Genomic DNA, 26,334 nt, shown 5'->3' on the forward strand with positions numbered 1-26,334 from the left:
TGGTGTTAAATTAATGCTACAGTGTTTATGTCCCTCCTTGTAACATTGCACCTCTTTGCTGTGACCTCTAAGATGACCTCTGAGGCCCCTCCTTCTTCCCAAACCCAGCCCCTGTCCCACACTGCATTACAAGACTGATTGCTCTGCTCTCTCCTCAGACACTCTGAAACTGCACCTTCACACTGATGGTGAGCCATCCATCTCCCTCGACACACAGGTGAAACACAGGAGAGCGGGCTGACAGGTGAACACCAGACCAAAGTCAAAACTGCAATCTAAGACTGACTCGGCTAGTCCAAGCTTGTTTTTGCAGCCATTCTTATCTGCGCATTTTGTTGTTCTCTCCCACCCCGTAATGAAGAGATCAGTGTAGTCCATCTATAAATAGCTTCAAAAACGTTCTCTAAAATGTTTACAAGAAGCAAAATGGTTATGTTTCGAACACCCCCTTTTCAACCTATAAAATCGCAAACAATTGAATATATTTTTTCCAATAAATGATTACGTATGTATTTACCCATGTTCACATACTTTTGGTTTGTATTTCTGAACCAATCCCATGCTGTCCTCCATCCCTGTGGCTCCCTCAGATAAACACACACATACATAAGTCTACCGCAGACGGTTAAGACCTGGTTTATCTCAGTCGGCTTGGGAGCTGCGCCACTCGCTGTTTCGCCTTGAGACTTTCCTTAGGCCTGTCTTTGTGGTGAGATAAAGGACGAAGGGCTTGTGTTGCTCCCTGCATCATAATTATGCTTTAAAGAGGCAACAGAGACGCTGAGATACAGTATGTCCCTCCCCTGCTGCCTGGCTATAGATCCAAGCCTAGGGGAACAGATATGGGTCAGGCCAACTGTGAGACACCAAAAAACAAGAGGATTACCACCTTAGGCCTGTGGCATGATACAGGCAGTCAATTTTGTTGGGCTGAAAACAAAATATCCTTTATTCTACCGTGCAATGGGACCACTCTGCTAGTCTATTATGCTTGGCCTCTATATCAATGTCACCACCCTTTTCATGAGTCAATTCCCCCTAGAGCTTTTCATTTATTTTTAAATCCATGGCCCCTGAAACAAAGACCTGCTAGAATTGAAAATTAATTGTGTTCCATCAGAGTTGATTACTAGCAAGACACAACATGTGTTTACGCATGCAGAATGAGAGTGAAGCACAAACTTATTCCAACATTGGAGCGTGCCAAGACTTAACGGAGACAAAATTATGCTGTCATTTTGGTAACAGTTTAGATAGAGACCCTGCATGTGGCCTCAATACATGACCAGGAAACTGAGCAGTTATGAGTAGGTGAGTGCATTATAAGTACTCAGGTTATGTGTAAAGGCAATATACACTTGTGCAGTATTGTATAAAGAAGCTCAGAGGTGATATTGAAGGTGAAAATGAGGAGATTTACCTCAGCCTCCAGAGAACAGGATCAACCTCATGGCAGCCATAAGCCTATTAACCTTATTCATATTACAGGGATAAGAAGGTGTCACTCATACTGGGCAATGCAGGGAAATCGACATATACAGGCAATAATGAATGGTGAAAAGAAGATTCTATAAACAATACGACACTGGGTTGAAGGTGCCGGACCAAATTTGGGAGATTATTTTGTATTAATTTCCAAACCATATGAAAAAAATCTTGGATTGTTAATGCCTTGTAGCGTAATGCTGAAACGAAATTAATTAAAAATGACTTGTTTGTGTAGGCAATACATCTGCATTGATGCATTACCAATATTCATCTAAACGCCTTTGCTTTATGCACTCATCCTCTGTTTATCTCGCTCGCTGTAGTGTGAGACAGGCCAATGAATCTTTTATGTTATCTGGATAGAGTATGGATAGGGTATGGATAGGGTATGGATGTACCTAGCCGCCGCAGCATGTGACAAGCAAACACGGCTCATTGACTTCAATGGACAGCCATCTGGCTCCCTGGGTGTTTGGGCAGGCCACACATTGTCTCAACTTTATCAGTCCTCAACATGCAAACCAAAAGTGCTAATGTGTTTGTTGATTTGGTCCCAGTGACCTTCATTGCACCTAGTGGGCTAAGGGTCAAACTCATGCTGAAAGCTGCTCAAGGGGAGGAATGCTAGACTTTGTTAGGAATTAACACAGAGCTGCAGGGGAGCTAACTTCAATTACTAAACTCAGCTGACAGCAAAGGCCCAAGCAATCTTACAAGCTCCCATATCTGGTAGACGTCTCTCATATTGCCCCCTATTGGAGCAAAGCGAGAAGGGCGTGGAGTTTTATCAGGACCTCAATTGAGGTTATGATAATAACCAAGATAATACATGAAGGAAATATTGGTTCATGCTGCAGATCTGAATATATAGGCTCTGAATGGGCTCATTTCCTGTTTCCATGGTCACAGTGTATCACGCGTTAAGCGCCTGCTGACATTAGAGCACTCAACAAGCACCTGTGCACTCGCTCATCTCACCAACGTCTCCATAAAGCACATGCTCAGATAAGGCACAGATGCTTATTATATAGCCCAACTTCTGCGTTGGATAAATCATTGTCTATATTTTCAAACTTGCCCAATTGTTTTTGTCCAAGTTAACTAAAAATTTGTATTTGAACAACAGTGAGTAGCTGTTTCTAGACTTCTATCTGACTTTAATTTTATGCAGTACAGGATTTACAATTCTTAAATTAAAAAAAGCAAAGAAATTCATCTAAATAATGATTTAAAAAATCTATGGTTTGTGCTATCCCCAACGATACCCCACCCAAAAGTGTCTGTGATTTCCCACAGGAGTTGAGTGAATGAATAAATAATTGTGATTTTGACAGTGTAGCTTGAAAAGACTAAGTAAGTTGGAGTAAATTGGATCCAAAACTAAACCTAAGCCTATTCATATATTAAAATGGAAGTGGGGCAGTGGATTGGAGCAGGATTTCTCTTAAAATGTTCCTATTCCTAACATTCGGTAGAAGTAGTTCAGCCTCGGTCACATCTGGAACACTTTTTTTGTTGTTGTTATCCCATGAACACCTAACGCACTGTGGAGGACGATTTGCTGAGGTGACCATCAGGGCAGTGCATCCAATCAGGACTATTTAGAGCTTAAGACTCGGCAATGCATCACAACGGGCTGTGCTAGAAATACCAGCCTGGGTGTACCACACAAGGACGGAAATAACTGCTCTCAAATAAAAAAAATCAATACACACAAGCCGAATATTAAATTGTAGCTACTTTATTATGCCTCAAGCTTACACAATTCATCACCCTATCAGATGTTTCTAATAATTGGCAACACAAAGCGCTCAGAGTTACCTTGAAATTGGACAGATTGTGCGGAGTCTCAGTGGACGAGACGGGGTTTTGCATAAATTTGAAAGGCTAATTAGCTTTTGCCGATTAGTTCTTGCTCTTTTATTGTCATCCTTTTTTAATCCCCACCCACCTGCACTACTACGCTGTCTCTCTATCCATCTTTCTCTCTCTTCCGCTCTCTTTCTCCCTCATACCCTCTCTCTGTCTGTTTCTCTCTACCCCTCTTCTCTCCCTCTTCTGCCTCTGTGGATGTGTGCGTTGTCATTAGAGGCAAACTTCCCATGGGAACCGGCGTTGCCTGCGTCAAACCAAACAAACACGGGCCCCAGTCTCCGGGGAGCAGCGGAGTGTGAAGTCAGGAGAGAACCATGGCTAATGTACTTTTAATCACTATAGTGTTCCAAGAGCCCTTCATGATGTGACCGTGGGATTATTTATTCTTAAGCATTTCATTTTGAATATGCAGTGAGGGCTAGATCAGAGATACAAGCTGTTCTTTGCAAAGACAGCCAGGCACTTGTATCTGCACTTAAAATCTGCCCAAGCATTAATTTTGGACCAATGGATAAACTCAATGAGAGGCTTTTAGTACTCGCTGTGGCTTAAGGGCATGTTTTTTCTTTTATTTTTTAGTTGTGCAGTGGGAGATGGTTGATACGTCCCTGATGTGACTTATATTTTGATCTCCCATATTTGAATTTTAAAAAAGAAGACACATTACACTTTTTTTTATCATTGTGGTATCCAAATCAGTATTGAGTCTTTTCCTTACTTTTGAAATTGTGTTAAAATGTTAGCATTGTGACAACACAAATAGAAAAACAATTATTCTACAATAAAGATATGGATAGACTCCTTTCATCAAGAGGAGCAACAAACCACAGGGCCGGCCCAGCCTATAAGCGAACTAAGCAGCCGCGTAGGGCCCCGAGGCTTTAATAGGGCCCCCAATCTGGCAACCCGTCTTATGCGAAGTGCAAGCGCAGCGTGCGCCACTAGTGTAGTAGCGCTGCTGCACACAGCGGTAACATATAACGCACAAACCGCATTTATTTGTAATGACAATCTGGCAACCAAGACACCAAACCTGCGCTGATTGGGCAACTTCATTGTGCGCGAGGAGCTCGAGAGCAAAACATAAACACAACACAACGTGGTCCCTGCGTGGTCCTCATGTCCAGAGGAATATATCTCCTGGTGCCAAAAAACGAAAGAAGAAACTTCTTGACGATGTAAAGAAACTGCAAACTCAACAACACTCTCCAGGTATTGAACTTCTCTTACAAAGAGACGGTTAATGCTGCTGTTTGAAACTACACGATTCTGTCACGTTAGTTCGCTCAGGCTGGAGGCGACGAGAGCTCTGCCCCGCGCACAATAATATGTGTCTGAATGAAAGATAATAAGCTTAACATTTACACCAGCCCGGGAGTGTTAGCTGCAGGTGAGGCCGGTGAGGGGCGTCTATGCCCCGGGTCACTAAGAGGCGGAGATCCGGTCCAGACGAGCGCCGTCTCGTCCAGAACCTCTGACGTGAAACTTTGGAGTGAACAGTGTGCGGCCCTGTCCCGGGCCCCTGTCCCGGGCCCCTGTCCCCTGTCCCGGGCCCCTGTCCCGGGCCCCTGTGCAGCCTCAGTTAGAGATGAGCGGGTTTGAGTTTGCGTCCCTCTCTCTCACATCACCATGTGTGAGATCAATCGTGACTCGTGATGTCTGTTTTACTTTGACTTCTTAAAGTGGAATAAGAGGAACGTAAAGGTTTATGCATGTAAGGTCCATCAGCCAATCACATTGCAGCATTGTTTCACACAGAGTCCAGTGTGTGATGTTCTGATCAGAACAAACATTTATATTGTAATTCACTTTTAATAGAGCAATAAAACATTTCAATTTATTTAAAAAGCATCATTAGACTATTTGTTATAAATCATAATAAATTGATAGTGAAAAATAACCAGACATATTATAATTACGTCTGTTATAGAATAATACTGTATATTTTTATACAAAAGTGGCAAAGTTGCAGAAACGCAGTCTCTTCACAATAGCGAGGTTTGGACCTTCACTTCTAGTTCTGTTCATTGTTCATTCTCTGGGAATAACATGTTTGCACTGTTTTATCAGTGTTAATTGTTAATCAAGCAATGCTTATGCTATTTGTTTAATTTAATATAACTTGTTTTGTCACTTTGGCAAGAAGGAACAGTTGGGAGCTGTAAAAGATAAATTAGTAAGGATAACTATTACTTTTACATTTTCAGTTAAAATGAATCAATTTGATCATAATTATTTTTCATAGCCATTATTGTATTGAGTAATTAAGTACACTAATGTATTAATAACTGGCTTTAGTCATTTTCTCCTGGCACAGTTTCATCACATCATCATTTTATAGCATTACAACCTCAACATTTTACTCTTACTTTAGCTGGCTGGACCACATTAAAATGCACCAGAAGACCCAAAAAGGTCTGAAAATCTCTGGGGGAGGGCCCCCAGACCCCCCCTGTTCAGTAATTTAAACTGCTAATGTGGCTGTAGACCCTTAACGCCCACAAATACGCCCAAAAACATATCTGGGACGTGTGTTATTTGTACAGGGAGTAGAAGTGATGTCAGCGGAATACCAAGTTGCATTGTGGGATTTGAGTTATCAATATTTGAGTTTGTGAGGTGCTGAGAATAAACTAACTGGCAAACATCTGCCCTGGAGTTTTGGTGCGCTTTGTTTGCGTTGAAGAAAGTTCCCATATGTGAATTGTTCACTGACAATGGCAATAAAACTGATTCTGATGACGTGGTGAGGGGCCCCCAAAAATGTTTTCGCTTAGGGCCCCCTGAAGGCTTGGGCCGGCCCTGACAAACCATGAACATGAACTCTGACCCATCACTGATTTAGCATAGGCACATTTTACCAGATCACATTTTAAAGTTGAGCGCCCACAACTTCTACTTTATCAATGTAATGCATTTTTAATTGGTACAACTTAATTAATTGGTCCTACATACGGTAGTTACTGTGTGTCCTTGATGTAAATGCTATCTGTACCTGCAATGCCTGATCCTACAATAGCCCGAGGGTTTGTCACATGCTTTGTCATTCTAACGATCCATATCAGTCACATACTGAGTACACGTTTAAAAAAATAACATGACAGATTTATGTAAGGTTTATTTCTGTCACAGACGCATGTGACAGAGTGAAAGTGATGTGATGATTGCTTTGATTGAGAACAAGATTTGACATTTTCACTGCTCCTCGCTGCACGCCCCCACCGGCACATTCAGAGCCCCCCCCCCCCTTTCCACAGACATAAGAGAGACTAGTGCTGCAGCCACCTGTCAGCACCGCGACGTGATGTGATGTGATTCCAAATTGTTCCATTACCCCTCGTGTTCTCAGAGGAGGAAGCAGCAGGATTTCAGCGCTCAAGACTCCCTCTGCCACCCACCGTCTGCATGGGGAAATTTATTACTACTCACAACTTCTGCAAACTAGAGAGTAAATGTTATCATAGAAGAAAAACAAGACGCCGTGTATGTTTGGACGGGAGCAGTGAAGCAGAAGTCCTTCGTAAACAATGTCAAAGTGCTTCAGCCCTGCATTGCATAAAAGGTCTTCCGTCATATAAATTATAGGACCTGAATGTTTTTGACAATTAGTTATTATCAAAGAAAGACAAACAGATTAGATTTAATCGTTGTTGTATTTTTGAGCGATGAAAACATTTATAATTTAATAAATGCAAGACGGATACATTAAGGCATACTGTGGTACATTTTGACAACGCAATGACAGGTGGCTGCCCTTCTACCAGAAAAGTAACATTTGCACCTTTAATTTATTTGATGATATTGTAAAGTGTAGTGTCAAAATAATTTATCATAAAGATCTCTCTGGGTGGAGTCTGCATGTTCTCCCCGTGTTACCGTGGGTTCTCTCCGGGTTCTCCGGCTTCCTCCCACCGTCCAAAGACATGCATGTGTTAGGTAAGATTGGTGACTCTAAATTGGCCCTAGTGAATGAATGTGAGCGTGAACTGTCTGTAATGTCTATGTCTCTGTGTTGGCCCTGTGACGAGTTGGCCACTGTCCAGGATGTACCCCGCCTAAGGCCCGAAGTCACTGGGATAGGCTCCAGTCACCCGCGACCCCGAAAGGGAACAAGCGGTAGAAAATGGATGGATGGATGGATGGAAAGATAAAAAGCTATTTTTCTCCATCAGCAGATATGTTTTTGTGTGATTTTTAAAAGGCAAATAGAAAGACTCTTTCAAAAACTGTCTGTGCTTTTAAACACAAACGTTGTTATTTTTGTTTTTAATGTCTTATAGGTGTGAATGTTTTCATGGTTTGCGTGCTGTCATGTGTTTCCCTTTGCCACAGGTCACCCTTGTAAAAGAGGTTTCAATCTCAATGGGTTTTATACTTGGTTAAATAAAGGTTAATAAAATAAGTTATTATTGTTGATATAAAGTTTCAACAATCAAAATAATTTAGATCTTAACTCTATGTTCAGAAGTGTATGCTTTCATTTCACACAAAGTATTTAACAATAATAATCTAATAATAATAATAATAATCTAGACATCTCCAGAGGTTTTGGCGCTGGTTACAGTTATACACTAGAGTGAAGTGAATGTCCACTTTGCAGATGAGTCCTGACACTGTGTATGAATGCCAGATTAATCCTCCTCAGAGCATCGTATAGAGTTCAGAGGAGCAGGCAGCACAGATTAAGTCAACATGACGCAATATAAATACGAACATCCTATGGTTTGTTTTGCAAGTTTAATCAGAGTCCTGGCCCCTGAGAGGAGGAGCCTATTGTACTTGTTTTAGTGGTGGGGGGAAACAGGAGTACCTGAAGGAAAACCTACGCAGCCACGGGAAGAACATGCAAAGTCCGCACAGAAAGGCCCAGCTCCAACCGGGAATCGATCCCAGGACCTTCTTGTTGTGAAGCGAGAGCGCCACAAAAATATAGAATGCTATTTGAATATATAATGAATTAACCTCTGTTCAGAATGATATGTGTGCTCGTTCTGCCCCTCAACATCTGAAGCAAAGCCACTTTCCTAATTTGTATAGGCTTTTAGACCAAACTGACCTAATGCATTATTTTAGTTTTGTACTTTCTCAGTGTGATTACCGGTAGTATAGAAGTAATCATTTGAAACAACTTTGATTACATTTTTCCCACTATAGAGCAGCCCTATGATTATAGTGAAATAAAATTATTTTGTACTAACATGCTGATATGAGCTAATAAGGAAATTGTGTAGAATGTTTCCTTCTTATATGAAAACATTACCCCATTTGCTCTATTTATGGGGTTTTGCTAGTACAGCAAATAACGATTCAAAACTAAATATAATTTCCTTTGAATGGTCAAAAGTTGCATCTATAAACAGGAAGCTGAAATCCATATTTCCATCCATTAACTGCTGACAGGTGCCACAATGGAAAGATGGTCTGTGTTATTGGTCATAATGTTAAGGCTGATGGATGCTTATTTGTCACGTTAACTTAATTTTACAGATAACGTAGAACCACTGAGGCACATGTGACGTGTAACAAACAAACTGTACAAATCTCTCCCCACATTCTGTTTATCTCCATTGTAAATTGTTTACTTGCATCAACCAAACAAGAGAGCAGACCTTTATGGCGAGAACGCGGCAAGACTACTGATTTTCTTGTTTCTTTTCCATCGCTCATTTGATCTTGGATGTCGCGTGGGTTGATGTTCCTGTGCCATTAACCTGATTGGAAGTTCAAAGTGAGCAGATGCACTTAATTGCCATGACATCACGTTAATTTGCACGGCTCCCACTTTCGATGGCTTTTTTACTAGTTATAAAAATATCGACAGTCATTCCATAATTCTGCATGGTGCGCCTGTAGTGTCTTATCTTCTGCTTTGAGGGAAATTAAATTGAAATAGTGCAAGAAGCAAGCAATTTTTTTCCCACAAGGCTCGCACAGAAGAAAATATTGCAAGCAAGGGTTGTAGTCAAGATACTGTTTATCCAGGCAATCTGGATTATTGAAAAACCAAGAGCTACAAGCCCCCTGATCTACATCTCTAAGTAAGATATACTGTGCATCTGGGTGTTGTGCCATAGTTTATCCGCCCACACAACACTGCCATTATGAAGCCATCAGTGTCTCCAGGAGCGACATGGAGCCATCAGTTGTGAAGACAAATGTGGAAAATAGTGCGCAGCTTGGTTGTTGTTCCTCAGGAGGATCGAATATCACTTAATGAAAAATACCACAAAAACATAACGGCCCAAATGAACGACTTAAGTAAATTCACAGCTTCAGTCATTTCCATTTTATCAGTGTAAGCAATGCTTCTATTCTTTAATTTCTGGGTTTGGATTATTGCTTTTACAGATTCTCAGTGTAATAGTAAAACCATGAACCTTAACACTAACAAAAATGACAAGTTTTATGATGGATACTTGTAATAATTAATAACAACTACCCCCACATGACAGACATCATTATATTCGAATCTGAAAACCACCAATAGTTTATCACGTAAGTGCATTCAGATAATGAATACAGCAACGGGTCAACATCATTGTCTCCGACCCCCTTGACCTCATAGTTATTTAACTGTACTCACTTTATAATACGCATTCCAGCCCTCTGCTAATGTTATGACAGCAGCCGAGGCAGCGTCCTGTTCCCAGCCCCCTGTGCCCCCTGAGTACAGCCCTGTCCCAAAGCTGTGTGTGTGTATTTAGACCCCCCCACACACTCTTTCCTGTTTTGCTGTATCTCCTCTTTCCTCTCGCTGCCGGGTGTTTTTAGTTCAAACATTTAGCAGGTGTTGTTTGAGAGAATAGGTGGATTACTGTTGATCTTGTTCATGAGTTTGTGCATTAAAGACAGCAGTGAGAATGATGATGACCATGGGGAAGAATGAGCAGATGTGTAGTTGACTGGAGCTTGGATTTGAAGCTCCAACCTCCAGCCTCTTCTCACACTGCTGCAGTTCATCGCAGAGAATATTTATTTGTGGAGAAATCTCCTCACAACAAAAAAGCTTTTGTTTTGCAAAGAATATATTTTAAATATTTTATATTTTTAGGATTAAAATGTAAATGTGATATGTAGAATTCTACATTATTATATACCATACTAATTTGTACATTTGTATATGGTAATATAGAAATTAAATTGATGCTATGTCTATTATACCACAGGTTCTGCCAATGATAATGTTATGGCTCATCAGATTCAATTCATACTGTGTATCATCACATAGAAAAGTAATATACATTTAGCTTTATCATTATGTCTAGTTGACTTTTAGCTGGGGCTGAAAACCATGTGATGTGTTTCCATTTTAAGAAACACAAAATTACGCATGAAAATAACCTTCTTAAAGACATTTCTTTTTCAAAAAGCCACTCATCTTCCCCTATACAGTTAGCTTGTGCTATTAGCGGCTCAGAGCCACACCAGGGTGAGTATTTGTACAAAGGTGTGAATTGATTTGGCATTGCTGGCGGTGCAGTGATGAATCACCGTAATTTGCCCCTGACTGCCTTTAAGTGGAGGAGCTACAGTGGACTAAAGGCAGTAGCTCTGCATTGATCACCAGTGCAGGCAAAGTGCTTACACCAGATAAAAACATGTTCTTATCCTGAAATGTTGCCTTTGACATGAAAAGAAAAATCCCCATCTTGTCTGTGGACATGGAAAAGACAGCTTTGTACTAAAAGTGATAAGCCGAGTGGACCGAATCAATTTCTGCAGTGGGTTAATTGCTTTTGTGTACATGTGTAGCAAGTGCAATTGTTTTAATATCGATCTGCCTTATAGCAAAAGATTTTAATTTCCCAAGCCAACAGAATAAGGTTATAACAATTGACTACTCCAACCTACAACTTTAAAACGATGTGTTGATGTCGATGTCCTTTTGAAATACTGAATGGCAGAGATAAGGATCACGATTACAATAAGACAGATAAGCAGGTTATGTCCTCCTATGTTGCAGCGCTAGTCCAGTCAGAATGAGGTCAAATGCTCAAAATGTGTTGAAGGAAATTTATTTCAGCTGTATACCCAGGTGCACTTTGATTGCCCTGTCAAATCAGACCAAGAATCTGTTCTGTCTGTGGACTTGCTTGCGCAGCTATACTGAAATCAAAGAAAGACACCACCTAATCATCACATTTGAAGGTAATCAATGGAGCAGCCACACAAAGCACAAATCTGCCTCCTGTGATGCCTAACACACACCACCTGTGGATAAAGACTGTCAGACACGCCTGGTGCCTCAATCAAGAAAAGACCTGATCAATGGAAAATAAATTAGCTTTGAAGGTGGTGAAAACACTTTTAGAAAACATGTATTGATCATGTTTAAGTAATGCTTATTAAGGCAGAGCTTTTGACCACAGGTGAAGTGGACAACATAGATTATCTCTTCATCATGACGTAAATGAGACAAAGTCTCATTTTCACCCGAATAGATGCTTTTACAATACATAGAAACATTTCCATAAGTATGGGGCGGAACTGTGCAGTCCAAGGTTTTCAACCCCCATTTGAGGCGTCTGAAAGGGTCCAAAAGAGGAAAAGATTAGCTTCCAGGGGGTGCTGGATCGCTTTAGGCCCACGGAGTGGTTTAACATAAGATGATAGACAAGAGAGAACAAAAGAGAAGGCAGACCCAGGTGAAAACGAAACGGCAAAAACTTGTATAAACTGAAAATAATCTGTCCTCACCAAACGCTGACTTGATGTGGTGAAATTTGGAGAAGACCCAGGATTCGCTGGAGGGACTATGTCTCGGCTGGCCTGGGAATGCCTCGGGATCCCCCCGGAGGAGTTGGAAGAAGTGTCTGGGGAGGGGGAAGTCTGAGAGTCCCTGCTTAGACTGCTACCCCCGCGACCCGGCCCCGGATAAGCGGAAGAAGATGTATGAATAAATTGTATTTATCTAGAAAAAATCAACAGCAGTCCGCCATTAACAGAATGACGTTCCGAAGTGAACCGGTCTGGGACCAGGGCTAGTGGAAAAGTGTTTTTTCTGTACTGAGGCAAAACTGATTTTTACTTTATTATATGCTAAATAATTGGGTACATGTAGTGTGCATTACTGAAGCTTGTGTTGGCGTGCAGTCGCAGTGTCAATACTTATACTAATAGCTATCAATTCACTTTCATACAGATTTAGTTTAGGCCCTGTAGGTCAATCAGTCGTTGTTTGATGTAACACACAACATGTCTTTGCCTACTACAAACTGTGTAACAATGCACGATAAATGATTGTTCAACTCATTATTAAAGCATAAAGGAAAAGTCATAATGAGTTATAATAGAATTTTGTCGTAACAGTGGACAAGCTGCTTGTGCGCAGTTATTTGCCCACCTTCATGAGACGTAGCCGTGGGCCATAATAGAAACTTGAGTCTGGGAAGGGAGTATACAGATGTGCTGATCAAAGCCGTCAGCCAAACTCTGCATAATGAATGACACACAAGGAGACGGCCATTGTTCTTCCAGTCCAATTAATTTGTGGGTAATTATTCCTTGGGCACCTCAAAAAGATGAGAAACCACCTCGGAGAGACTGCAGGATAGGAACAATGCACGTCCAAGCTGCTCATTTTGACAAGCATTTTATTGAACTTTTGGGAACAAAATATTTGCGCTAAGGCACCATTTATAGACCCTTCCAGGAGAGACGTGTTAAGAATAGCTGCATACACAGTTAATACAGATACAAACGTTATATCGATTCCAATTTATAACAAATTTAAGAAGGAATTGTGCTTGATGAAGTGATAATAAAATGTAATTGTCAAACTGCTGTGTCTCGTTCTATTTTTGATGCATTGCCCATTGTTATACGTCAATAAACTACACAAAACAGTGCTATATGTAATGTTTTCTAACAAGGCTCTGGTGTTACAGGGCCGACTGCTTATTTTTTCATAGTTTGCAATGTTTGGAGGCTAATGCTTACTCTCCCATTGAAAATGCATTTGTATGAAACTAGCTTTTAGAAAGCAAATACCAACTACTGTAATGTTCTTACAGGTTTACACCCTTTATGTAAAGGTCCTCAATCAAATGTTGTATTAATGCAGAGATAGTGGAAGTTTAAAGTTTATGTTGTGGCCTCTGGAGAGAAAGGGTCAGGCGGCTGCAGCAGTGTTTGTTTGTTTGTTGCTCTGTGGGGCTGAGGTTGATGTAGGGCCTGTGTGCTGTCTGTGGAGCCTCCTCAGCAGTAACCAGAGCCAGAGCGGCACGGTGCACTGGGGGCGGACACAGCGGGACGTCCAGCTGTCTGCTCCCAGTCATGCTCCCCTCCTGCTCTGCCAAAAGCCTGCAGCCTCCTTCCATTCACTCCACTGCCTCTGTGTTACAGCAAAGGCATTCATAAGACACATCAAAGACAGAAGAATCAGGAGTCATGCACTTTTACACGTAAAGTCAACATGGTATTCATTTTGATAAATGAAGGAACCCAAAACTTGCACATACTGTGGATAGACCAATGCTCTGTTCCCAATCATAGACAAGGATCTGGCGCTGCATTACGGTTGACCCTGGGTTAAAACTGTTTGCCCCAGCGACACTGAAGGATTGGTCAAAAACTGAAGATAAAAATATACCTCTATGCGAACAATAAAGTGTACCTTAACCTTACACAGTACATCTGACAACCTTATATGGCCACATTTGCCTCACACTTTGTTGCACAAGAACCGGTGTGTTCCCTGGAGACAACATACTAATTGCTTTTTTTCTTCAATCAATATTGAAGTTAACAACTAAGAATTTTGAAAAATAATCACCTAAGTATAAAAAAATAGGAAAACATTGTGTCTCAAACAAAAGCTCTCTGACGCTCCCAAGTTTGGTTTGATCTGTCTTGCACATCAAGGTTTTTCTCTGGCCATTAAGCTCCACAATGTTATCAGCACTTTTACTTTTGTTTGTCTCCTGAATATATGGGACGAGTCGTCTGAGGCCACATAAAAAATGTATGTGTGCCCCTTTGGGGGGAATTCTAACAACAATAGAAAAAGAACACTTATTTTTTGTTGACTCCTTCTTTCTCCTCCAAAGTAAAAACAGAATGACTAATATTTCATGAATGTGATTAGAAGTGCTGTTCAATGCCACCGATCAAGGATGTTTGTGAGATTATGCAAAAGTTTTTATGTATTTTTTTATGAATACAATTTATGTTGAATATAATAGGTCTTTACCAAAGAACTCACTTCAATGTCCTCAAAATGTCATTAAAGGGATAGCCATATTAAATAGGATTAAACGATAATAGCAGCTTTTCTATAGAAGAATAGAGCCCCTTTTCTTCGCCTAATACCTGCTTTAGACACATTTGCAGACTAATGAATAAAGCGAAGTTAACAAGCCTTTTTTTCTTATAGCTTTTGACTCATTCGTTTTTTCTTTGTCTTGTTCAGTCTTAATTTTTTTCATCACAGAAAATCACCTGCTTTTCAGTTATTTACATAATAGTTTGGCTTTTTTACATTTGATGCTCACTGGGCACAGTAGCGCAGTGGGGTTTCCTCTGGGTACTCCGGTTTCCCCTGCCCATAAAGACATGTACAACAAGCTCCTCCCCTCACTGGGACTTAATAACATCAGCCTGCCCAGGGACTACAGGCGGAAATTAGCACTTGAGCTACATCCTGCTACAATGTATCTCTACTGATAAGGTTAATGTATATTGTGCACTGTCCCTGTCTCAAATAAATAAACTAACATAACATAACTGTGATAATCTGTATGGTCTTAAAGCTGACACAGGGAGTACAACTGTTCTGTATGGGCTTTTGAAGTAAGTTAAAAAAAGATTGAATGACTAAGTTTTTACGTATTACTCACAGATAATAGTCATGGCTCCTTTTTTGGCCGGGCTGAGCCTCCCAACTTGTCCTCCAGTCCTCATGACACTCACGATGCATCAGATTCCGCTCCTGTCAGACTCTTACTTGTCCTGATCCTGTGTATTGACAGCACAAGGCCTGGAAGGAAAGGTGACAGCAAGGCCAATCGCTGCCATGCATAAAAATGTGCTTGTAAAGATGATACATTATAAGTAATACTATGCAACTAAAATCATTTGAACTATTACTCATGCATGCAGCCTTTATGTGTTTTTTTCTCTCCTTCTGGAACCATGACAGCTAATCAATCCCACAACAGATTCTGACAGCGATCTGCATATTCTGAATATGTTTAGTCCTCTTCAAGTGCTAGTCCTGATTGTGATGTATCATGTGACCATTTGCATAATTCTTGTGAACATTGTTAACTTGCCTCTCTATTGTTGTTTCAATGTTTGATTTTCTAACTTTCTGCTGGTAAAACCAATAGTTTTGTTCAGCCCTGCGAGGCAAGTGATGATATGATTTGACAAAAATAGATGTAATTGATTGTTTAGAAATATGAATGGACCATTGTTAGGTTTGGGCACTTTTCCTCCCTATTGGTTATAATAATATTTTGTCTGTTCAGTTTTTGTCTAAGGATTTGTTTAGTTTTTTATTAGATTGGCTCCCGGCCGCGGGTGCGCGCCCTGGAGCCTTTAAATGGAGACCGGATGGGCTCATGGCTCTCTCTCACCTCGGCTCCGCCCATCCCGCTACGGTCCCGCTTCGTAGACGCCCTCGGCTCGCCTGCTCCCAGCTGGCTCTCACTAGCAGTAGCACTAGCCTGTTTTGTTTGGCCTGGTGGGACCGGTAGTCCCATTTTCGCTTTTGTTTGGGGCTGGATAGGGGGTTTGGTGTGTCTTATTTTTGTGCTTTAGGTAGAGGTGTCGGCACCGGCTTCGACGGCCCTATTTTATTTCTGTTTGGCTGGCCCACCAGGTCCACCTTTCTTTTTATAACTTTGGGATGATTTTTAGGGCACGGGGGTTCGAAATTTGGCATTTATTTTTTGGTGAAAACCTAATAAACTTGTTTAAACTTGTCTTCGTCTCCGTGTCCGTTTAAATATGTTAAACCTCTCTTCGGGGTCATAACAACCATACTGTATGCAAAGGAAGAAGAAGCAATTACTTTATTTCCAAGGCAAGGAAAAATACACAATTATCATGAATTGTGATTAAATCGAAATCTGTGTGATCTGAATTTAAAAAGAATTGTGGTATATTGCCCACCCTTAACTTTTGATCCATTTGCTTTGACTGTTCTTCAATGTAAAAAGTTAATGAAGAAGATGTTGTCTCCATGGTGTAATGACTTGTGTAAAGTTATCAAAGTAAAGCTATATTGAATGCCTTATTTTCCGGACTGTAAGTTGCACCGGAGTATAAGTCGCACCAGCCAAAAAATGCAAAATAGAGAAAAAACAAAAGTTGCACTGGAGTATGAAATGCAGTCGCAAGTGTGAAAATACCTCAAATAAAGCACATCTTACTTTCTTGACACACTGAAGTTCTCATCTTTGCTTCTTTATTCACAGAAAGCTATATAAAACTTAAACATGTAAAGGCAAATAATAAAATAAATGTCATAGAAATAATACATTGTTGACTATTCATCACACGGGCGACCTCCCTACAGCTTGTTTATTCTTACAAAATAACTTGTCACTTCCTCTTGTAAGGCCTAGTCTGCTTCATATTTGCTACTATATTTGGTGAAAAGCAGACACAAGGAGGCTCTTCCAATCAGACCCCAGTCATCGCTGAACTGCAACAAGCCAAATGTGCCTCGCATCCAAACAGGCCATGTCACATTTTCCACTGACGAGCAACGCGGGCCAGCACTTGGCTCGCACACCGGACCGTGGGCCATCTGTCGCTATGTGCTAGCATTCCCTGTGTTTTCATGGAAGTCTGGCTAATCAAATCATCATGTTTCCACTACAGCTTATCGCCACACGCCTACCCCTCTGGCATAGCTGCAGATCCTCTTACATACCATGAATCATAGTCGGGGCTGGAGTACTCTATATGCATTAACCAAGTAGGAGACACAATCATAAGTATTTAAAAGCGGGCAAAGTGACCCGACTGAAATGAGTGCTATATTCCCTGAGCCCTCACTGTGACTGTATGGAAATTCTTGATTGCAAATGGCGGAATGGAAGTGTATTCAAAGAGAAATGGTTGAGAATTAGGAGATTAAAAGAGCAGCAGGATTAGGGTGCAGGTTTTAATAATGGAAATGGGAAAGCCGTGAACACATTGTCTGACTATGTTGGCTGTCTCCCTGCAGAGCGTCGTCTCCTGCTGATTGGAGCCTCGGTGTTAAGGCACAACGGGCTTTGCTTACCATTAAATAATTTTAGTTTAGCAGATGTGCAGGCAGTCGTGGCACGCCAGCAGTCACGACAGCAGATTGCATGAGAGCGTTCATTCCTGATACTATTTACTGTCATACAATCATTTGGAGGTAGAATTAAGGGCAAAGAACAGGTGTGAAAATAAAAGGTTAAATAAAGGTTGAGTTGATTCTGATACTCTGCGATGGCCATGACTGCGAGTGTGATTATAAGAAGAGGAAGAGCATAAGTTACTGGTGGTAATAGGCTAATATCAGGTGAAAGCAAAACGTACAACACACTGCAGCAGTAACAACATTTATTGTAAAGTCCTGGTAGAAACAAAACATTAATTTGAGAGTATATTGGCTTCACTATTGTTATTCCAGAATGTATTATTACTTCAGTTTGTAAGATTATGTGTCAGACTGTTGTGTTGCTCATGATGTCTCCAAATGGTCTTTATTTGCTCATTGTCTTCAAATGGATAGTCATTTCAATAACTTCACATTCTGCTGTGCGTTCTCTTACATAGAAAAATGATTTCAGCTTTAAATCAGATTCAAGGCCATGTCTCGTTGTGTGACATTTATCAAAAATGCACTGAATCAGACCATTTATAACTCTAAAACTGACGATGCGTGTGTGCTCTGCTCAATATTATTCTTATTTAAATTCCTATACACATAAAACATCCTCTTTCTGATGATAGTGTTCATTGCAGTTTGCATAGTTTATTTCAGCAATGATTGCACTTAAGCCATTATCCACACAACTATGGACCATTCTTGTGAAACATGACTCGGTTTAACAACTCTAGTATTGGTCGAGTGAAACCTGCTGCTTCACTTCATCACTATAGTGACTATGTTGGACAGTTGAGCTGCCAGCGCTCTAGCAACTGAGGCGTGATAATTAGACCTCAGTATTTTATCTCTCCCACAGCCACATTTTATTAGCACATGCGCTGCTCACAAACTTTATCTTCAACTCCTTTTTACTGCCCAAAATACCCCTCTATCTCTCCTCAGCGCAGTCACAAGGACCATTTTCAGCCCAGCTTTAATTGTCAAGAGGCCTCCGCCGCGCACTGTTCTGAAGATAACTCATGCCCTCAAGAAATGAGATGATAATGTATGGCCAGCCATTTGAAATAAATCTCGGCGGTTCGCTCAAACGTTGGTTGTCATGCGTCAGCGGAAAAGTGGGCAAACGCATCCTCGGAGGGGGAAAAGATGTTTGTGGCAAAGTTTTCTTGACACTTTACTCTTGCTCGAGGCAAACTGCAGAAACAGAGCAAAACAAAAGAATCATCTCAATGTCAGACAGCAAACAGGCCATAGAAATTGTCTGAATACAGGACATTTTCATACCCAATAGACAGCCCAGTGAGAAAGTGATCAGAGACTTGTATTTGTCACAAAACATGAAATGATAACAATTCGTTTTGCTTTTATCTTCACGCCTTTAGTCATCTCAAGCTAATCACGTCAGGGCAGAATCTATTTGAGGAAAACGGATGTCTTGCATTGTTTTTCACAATCTCACAACCACTTCTGAATTCAAACTAATGTTTCATCGTAATACAATCAACGATGAAATAATCTTTGGTGAAAATTGTAAGTATACAGTTGTACCATGCATACTAACAATCTGACCTCTTTTGCACACTATGTACAGTAGAGCTAAACAATACTTTTCTCTGTATTTTTCAAAGGTGCACATCCTTGTTGATTTAAAACTTTCAGTGATTTGTCTCACAAGTCCTCAGATTATTGGATGAAGTTTCTGGGGGGTAAGGTCCTGCTCTGTTATTAATAATATATGTAAGTCCACCAGTGTTTTTCTGTGAGACAGGTGGACAAATTCATGCCTTATGAAAAAAAAAATCTGTTCATATAAATGATGTAGGTGAGTGAGTCTGTGACTTTCTCTCGTCAGTTATAACTAAGCCTGTAGCTATCAATGTTTGAAGAAGTTGACTCCAAGAGAAAATAAACTGCAAAAAATAAAAAACAAAATTGTTGCTCCTGCTCGGCATTTTATTACACAAACCCAATGCATCATGTGAGAAGCTATGTGTTTCTCAAGAACTGAAAATGTACAGGTGTCCGTCATTGTTTTACATAAGCACTGCTTATAAATACCAAAACCATCCATTTTTATAAATGTGTTCCATTTTAAAATACAAAATATATTTTTCAACAACAACAACAACCTTTTGGAATTAGTGGCTTTTTTTTTTCTGCAGTTAGTCAGTTTCGAATTTATTCATGTTGAAATCTCAAAGGCAACTTGTGCTCCTGCTCAGTCCAGTAGTCACACTCAGGTTTGATCATCTACTCCTACGGTTTCTGTCAGGCTCCCCCTAGACTGCTTGACCTCTTCATTTCAAAGCATAATCATTCCCTTTGTTGCATGACTGAACTTCACAGACTCCAATCCTCGTAGTGCATCCATAATAAGTTAAAAGGCCTGCTTCTGAAATATGACAGAGCAAAAGAGAATTAAGAAGAGATTGTCCCGTGACGTGGCTTAATTCAAAGGTTGTCAAGGTATGCCTATGCATACTTTTTTGCCCAAACACAAAATAGAAAACAGTGATATGAGTTATAGTGGTTGAAAAGTATAATCTATGTTGAAGGGAACTAGATAGATTTAAATAACTATTCCTCCTTTAGCCCCTTGAAGTTCGGGTAATGCAGCTTTAATGTACTGTATTCCAATGAAAACAAATACCAGAGTATAAGTTGCACCAGCCAAAACATGCATCATAGAGAAGAAAAAAAACATATATAAGTTGCACTGTAGTATGAAATGCGGTTGCAAGTGTAAAAATAACAAATAATATCACATATAAGTCGCTCCGGAGTATAAGTATATAAGTATAAATATAAGTATAAGTCACACCCCGGCAAAAACTATGAAAAAAGGACTTAACATTAAAACTTCCCATGGGTGCAAATGACTTTTTTTTTCCCATCGATGTTCTATGATGTATGACATTTAGAATGATTCTCGTGGGGCCAAAAGTAATAATAGTTTCTTAGTTTCCATATTTGTTTTTGTCCCTCCAACATCTGATGACTCGCGCGGACTTGTAAATAATCCTACTTTGCAGTTGCCAATTGCCTGGAAGTTTGGCCAGAATCTGTCACTGCCTTCGCCAATGTTGAAAGATGAGCGATACAGGCAAACCAGCTGATGAAGCAGTCCACTAATGAGTTACAAAGTACAATCTTTTCTATGGATTTCACGTCTAGCGCCAGCCAATTGGACCCACGCCTGCAGTGTTGATATTTTAATGGGTTTGGGTGCTGTCGGTTGTTTCACTAGCCGAGACTACGAGTGGACTGCTGCTTAGAGGCACTTTAAGACCGCAACAAATCCTAATCTGTTGTTAATCCTCTACTTGATATCCGATGATATCTTGTCTCTTCTCCAAGGCGTTTAGCATCAGGACTGATAAAACTGTACCATTTGTCAGATGTTTAACAGGATAAAACATCTCTGTCAGCCAACACGTAGAGATTAATGTCAAAACCTTAACTTAAGGTGTCACAGTGGTCCTTAGAGAGAGGCACAGCATAAATAAACATCTTTAAAACGCCATCTACAGTGCCAATGAAATGGTTTGTGGAGCTTTGGTCCAATAGCTCATTTAACCAAGCTACAAAACATCACACGGCTGCTTTAAGCTTTTCTGGCCGGCAGAAATTATGCACACAACAAGCAACAAACAATCGCTGGACCCCTGTATTAGGATGTTGTCAGCAGAGGCAGACTTCAACTAGGAGCACAGGATGTATGATCAAAAGATGTTTCTAAAGTGCTTTAATTTGGCTGGAGTGTTTTGAACAAACCACTGCAATCAAGCTGACTTTTATGGTCAGACCGCATTGAGACCCACCGGGGTAAAACAAGGATGATATAATGGTACTTAAAATGAGTAGATGTGTTCTTGTCAAAGGAGGCTTAAAACCAATCATAAATCTACACTTAAAAGCTTTGAGTAGACCTACTGCTCCTTCACTTCCGACAGTGTTTTGGATCTGTTTATATAAAGAATAGAGTTGGAGCTTTTTGGGCAGCTTTGACACTTTTGAACCCAAAATATTTTTTCCTAATGGATTTGGAGGAAGTAAGTAGGAAGGAACTTGGACTGCTTTAATTAGCATTTTAATAGTTTAAGCTGAATGTAGTTTTTGTTCCATATGTCTATACTTTAAAAGAGGTGTTTTTCAAATGTCAATGAACCTCACTAACACAGCATTAAACCTTTAAATGTAAAACGATTTGTGACTAGGTGACTTACAAGTAAATGGCGTGAATCATTTTTCATTCGGCCATGCGCTCATATACAGCGCACACACCTGGTAATTCATTACTGTGAGCGCATTATGCAGAGCAGATAAGGGAACAAATGGCAGTGTGCAGGGTTTATGTAGTCATTATTGTGATTACTAGTCCACACTCCAGTGTCAGTAATTACCCACTCTGTTTCCCTGTATGCTGTCTCTCTTTGAATTCTTCCCATTGCAGCAAAATAATATAATCAAGCCAAACTGCACAGTCTGCGAGACGCAGCTGTGAGAGGCCAGAGCCTTTGAAGAGATGTGCTTAATATTTTAGACATTTTGTAACATTAACTGCAGAGACCGTGACTTTTCATTTCAATTTTTATTTTACATCACCAAGGTTTCACACATTTTCCAGCTGCTTGATTGGTGGACATGGTACATAGAGCGGGGCAGTCATAGTTCATTTCAGACATCCTAACATTGTCCTTTGAGTAAGTAGTAAATGATTTACAGCAATCAGACGTAATGAACCCGTTGTTATTCACACCATACAACGCTCCCTTATGTAACAGAAAACTCATTGTTACTAATGCTCCTTCATTCACACTACGTTCTCTTGCTCCATCTCTCTGTGTATGTGTATTATGTGTATTTTAGAATTGTAAAATTGGGCTACTGAGACCAATTCAGAGGCCAATTTTCCATCAATCAAATGTGTCTAACTATAGGTCAAAGTAAATTATTGCTTGTTATGTATGAAACGTTATAGCATTGCTCCTTGGACCACATTTCATTTTAAACAACCTCAAACCGGCAACACCTCCACTGCAATTTCAGACCATGTGCGTTCTCAGATTTCCTTTCTTCCAACATTGACTTTAAAGGCTCACTTTTGTGATGGCGAGTTTGCTTGCCAGAGATCCAGAATACACACCACTCCAATTCTTTACGAAGAGTGAGTCTGGTCACTACGCTCTCCGTCGCATCTCGAGCCAAACTCAAACAGAACCGTGCCATCAGATTTGTTTATTTTAGCACAACATCAAACTTCTCAATTTATTCTGTAGAAATCTGTGATGTTTTTCAGTCCCTTGTGATATATTTTTTACTTTATTTTCGATTTTGAGTAAGCAGCCTGTCCCTGATTGGCTAATCCACCTGTCAATCACGCCCATCTGAACAGGCAGAGATGAACACGGTAGCCAGACTGAAAAATACAAAGAAATATCATTGTGAATTTTCCAAGCAACGCGTTTGCCACCAGGCTGTTTCCATGGAGATGTGATTGTTTTTGCTTGGAGTGTCCTTCAGAAAGGCATTATAGCTGTAATTTTCGATTACAGATTTTAAATGCCTCGAAAAACCTAGATTATTTCTATGAGCAGGCTCTCTTCGCCTTGAGTCTGACCTGTAACTTGACCTGGTTGAATCACCTGCTTGGCTCCATCAAGATGAATAGGTTTAACACCAATCTGTGGAACATTCCAGGCAACGTAATAAAAACTCCATGGATCAGGTAAAGAAAGGAAAGCCATAGGTCCACTCACCCACTGTGATTATAATATCATGCCTGATTGGTGTCATGTATTCTATATTGATTTCAGTTTTTTTCTAAGGGGGCATGGGCTAGTCTTATGTGGAAAAAAAAAGAGACTACCTTAATCTAAGCACTACATCATTATTCGTCATGTATGTGCTACAGTTGATTGCCAAGCACCTTGCAAAGCCCCAAAGAAGCATCTCTCCATTGTCACTGACTTCTATGCATTGTATTTTTTGAGCAGATCACTCTGCCAGTGTCTCTTACGATCCGGAAACTTTTTGGGTAACCGAATCTTTCTGAAATCCTCTATGCATTTTTTCAAATCCTCTTCCAACAGCTTCCTCTCCTTTTCATCTTCACACAGTCCAGACGGGGGACCTCCTCCGTTCTCCTTGGCGTTGGAACGGGGTAGTGTCCTTAAATTGAGTGTGTTCGGTCGTTGAGGGCTTTCGACTATCGTGGACTTTTTGGTGGGAGATGCACTGGACATAGATAACGGTTTGGTTGGTAGAGGTGGAGGTGGAGGCGGGTCCAGCGGCAGCTCCAGGGGCAGATCAGGTGGCGACGGTGGCATAGGTGGTGACGGTGGCATAGGTGGCGACAGTGGCATAGGTGGCGACGGTGACATAGGTGGTGACGGTGGCATAGGTGGCGACGGTGGCATAGGTGGCGACGGTGACATAGGTGGCGACGGTGGCATAGGCTCTGCAGAGGGTGGTGGGGGAGGGAGTGGGGGTGTAGGGGGCAAAGGTGAGTCCAGAGGGAGTGGGTTATGCAGGTCAGGCAGGGTGCTGCTGCTAGTGGTCTCTGGCAGGCTGTGCGTCCGGATGCTGGCAGACTCCCTCTTGGTGAGTTCAGCGTGAGGGACTGAGGACTGAGAGGTCACCATCAGGGGAAGAGGTGCCAAGTCAGAGGGCGTCTCTTCGGAAAACTGTGAGGAGCCACCTGGGGGAGAAACACAGTTTAGAGAGTTTAAACATTTTGGAGAGTTTTTGGAGGACTGTTGAACCATAAGGTTTGTGTGATAAAAATGTGAAATATTTAATTTCTCTCCCAAGAGACTAGTGTAGTTTGATCATGACATTTAATAAATATGGAAATATTTGTCTATGTGGATTGGAAAGTTTATTTAAATGTACACTATGTAACTTAATAGAGATATATTGTCTGAAATGTTCCACAGTATAGCATTGAACTTATATATAAGTAATGTATTCATTACAGATGTTTTAATTAGTGAACACTTTGAGAAACCTGCATTGTTACTGTGTGTAAGGTTGCCTTTGCACAGATGTGACTTGTAACTTTGCTCGTTGGTGCCACCTTCTTATCTCCTTGGAGATGGATAAGTCCATTGCCATACTGTGGCATCAATTACATCCCGTCTGATGATAATTAGTTTAATTACTAAAACATGATGAGGCCATTCCAAACGAAAAAAGTGTTACCAATTTTATAAATAAATATATGTAGGTTAATGTAGGTTAGAGTTAATTTTGCAAAATAAAAGCAGGAAATGTCAAAGCTACAACCATGCTAAGTTGAGTGAGCTAATCATTTGCTGGCTCATTGGTGTTGCCTGAAATTATTTGGACCCAGGTGCATTACAATTCATCACATTCAGCTTTATCCAAGTGTGTCAGAGTAACTGGCCCAAACTCAAACCCCTTAGCGTTGAGCCTTTTGTCTGAAGGAGCATTAGTACACATGCTGCCTGGCACGGCTGCATGAGGCAGCAGCATAAATTAACTGAAACAGGCTCAGCATCAGAGGAAAGTTGAGCGAGATAAAAGAAGGTTTGGTGAATTAAAATTGAACATTTGCCTTTGCTTTGAAATCCAGGAGGAATGCTGGGACTGAACTGATACAAAAGCACCTGGCTCAAGCCTGACAAGCCAATTTTCATGGTATGTTGATTTTTCATCTCATCTCTGAGAGGGGCAGAAGTGCGGCACAGTAGCCACCATGGCACCTGGGCCCTGCACTGCTTATTTATCCTGTGTCTTTGCAAACAGCCTATATTTGAAATAAAAATCTATTTTATCTCGACCTCATGTTTCCATTTAAATGTCGTCCACATCACAGTAATTCTGGCTTTGGACGCAAAGTCACGTGGCATGGAAATAATGTGTTCTACAATGCTATTATTATCAAAGGCGTTACATATTCTCAAATGTCTGTCCCTCCCGGCACTGGATGTATTGTCGGGCTGTTTTTCCATGCTTTCTGTACAACCACTAAGCAGCATTTGAAAAACCGCTGGGAAGCTGTTGGAGGAAATGGTGCAAAGCCGCGGGCTGTGATGCTGCAAAAGACCAGATCTTACTGTCCTACTGTATGGAGAGGCTAAACATTCACAAAACAATGACTGAATTCTCTGTGGATGCAAGAAGCTTCTCCACACAAAAACATCTTGAAGCTACATTTTGAAGTTAAAACTGCACTGCGGCATGGAGAAGACTATTTGGTCACACACGATGAGCCCTTCCGAGTCCACTGCCACATAAGAGACCACATTATGCCTAATCTCCAGCAGCGCCTCTCACACATGCACATGCTAATACATAGGAGTGTGTCATACACCCCCAAAGTTTTTTTTTTCTTTCTTGTTTGCATCTGGAGCCCATTGTCACGGTAACTCATCTTATATAACGAGAAAAGCTGCTTGTGTCAAACGGAGGCGGCACTCCATATTCTCCCAGCGCCTTCATTGGCTTTGTGCATACCTGAAGTGATTGAAGACATTTTTGAGTGCGAGTGAACGCCTAAGTGTGGGGGTGTTGTATCAGAGCAGGCGTGTTGCTGCATTCAAAAGGGCACGCTTGAAAGAAAAGGCAATTGGCATGTCCTGTATATTTGTCTCTCATAATGAATACATGTGTTTAAGGGCCGCTCAAACGTG

This window comes from Eucyclogobius newberryi, unplaced genomic scaffold (genome assembly GCF_026437365.1).
Source record: "Eucyclogobius newberryi isolate DKJ021-1_F unplaced genomic scaffold, fEucNew1.0.hap1 SCAF_11, whole genome shotgun sequence".
NCBI lineage: Eukaryota > Metazoa > Chordata > Actinopteri > Gobiiformes > Gobiidae > Eucyclogobius > Eucyclogobius newberryi.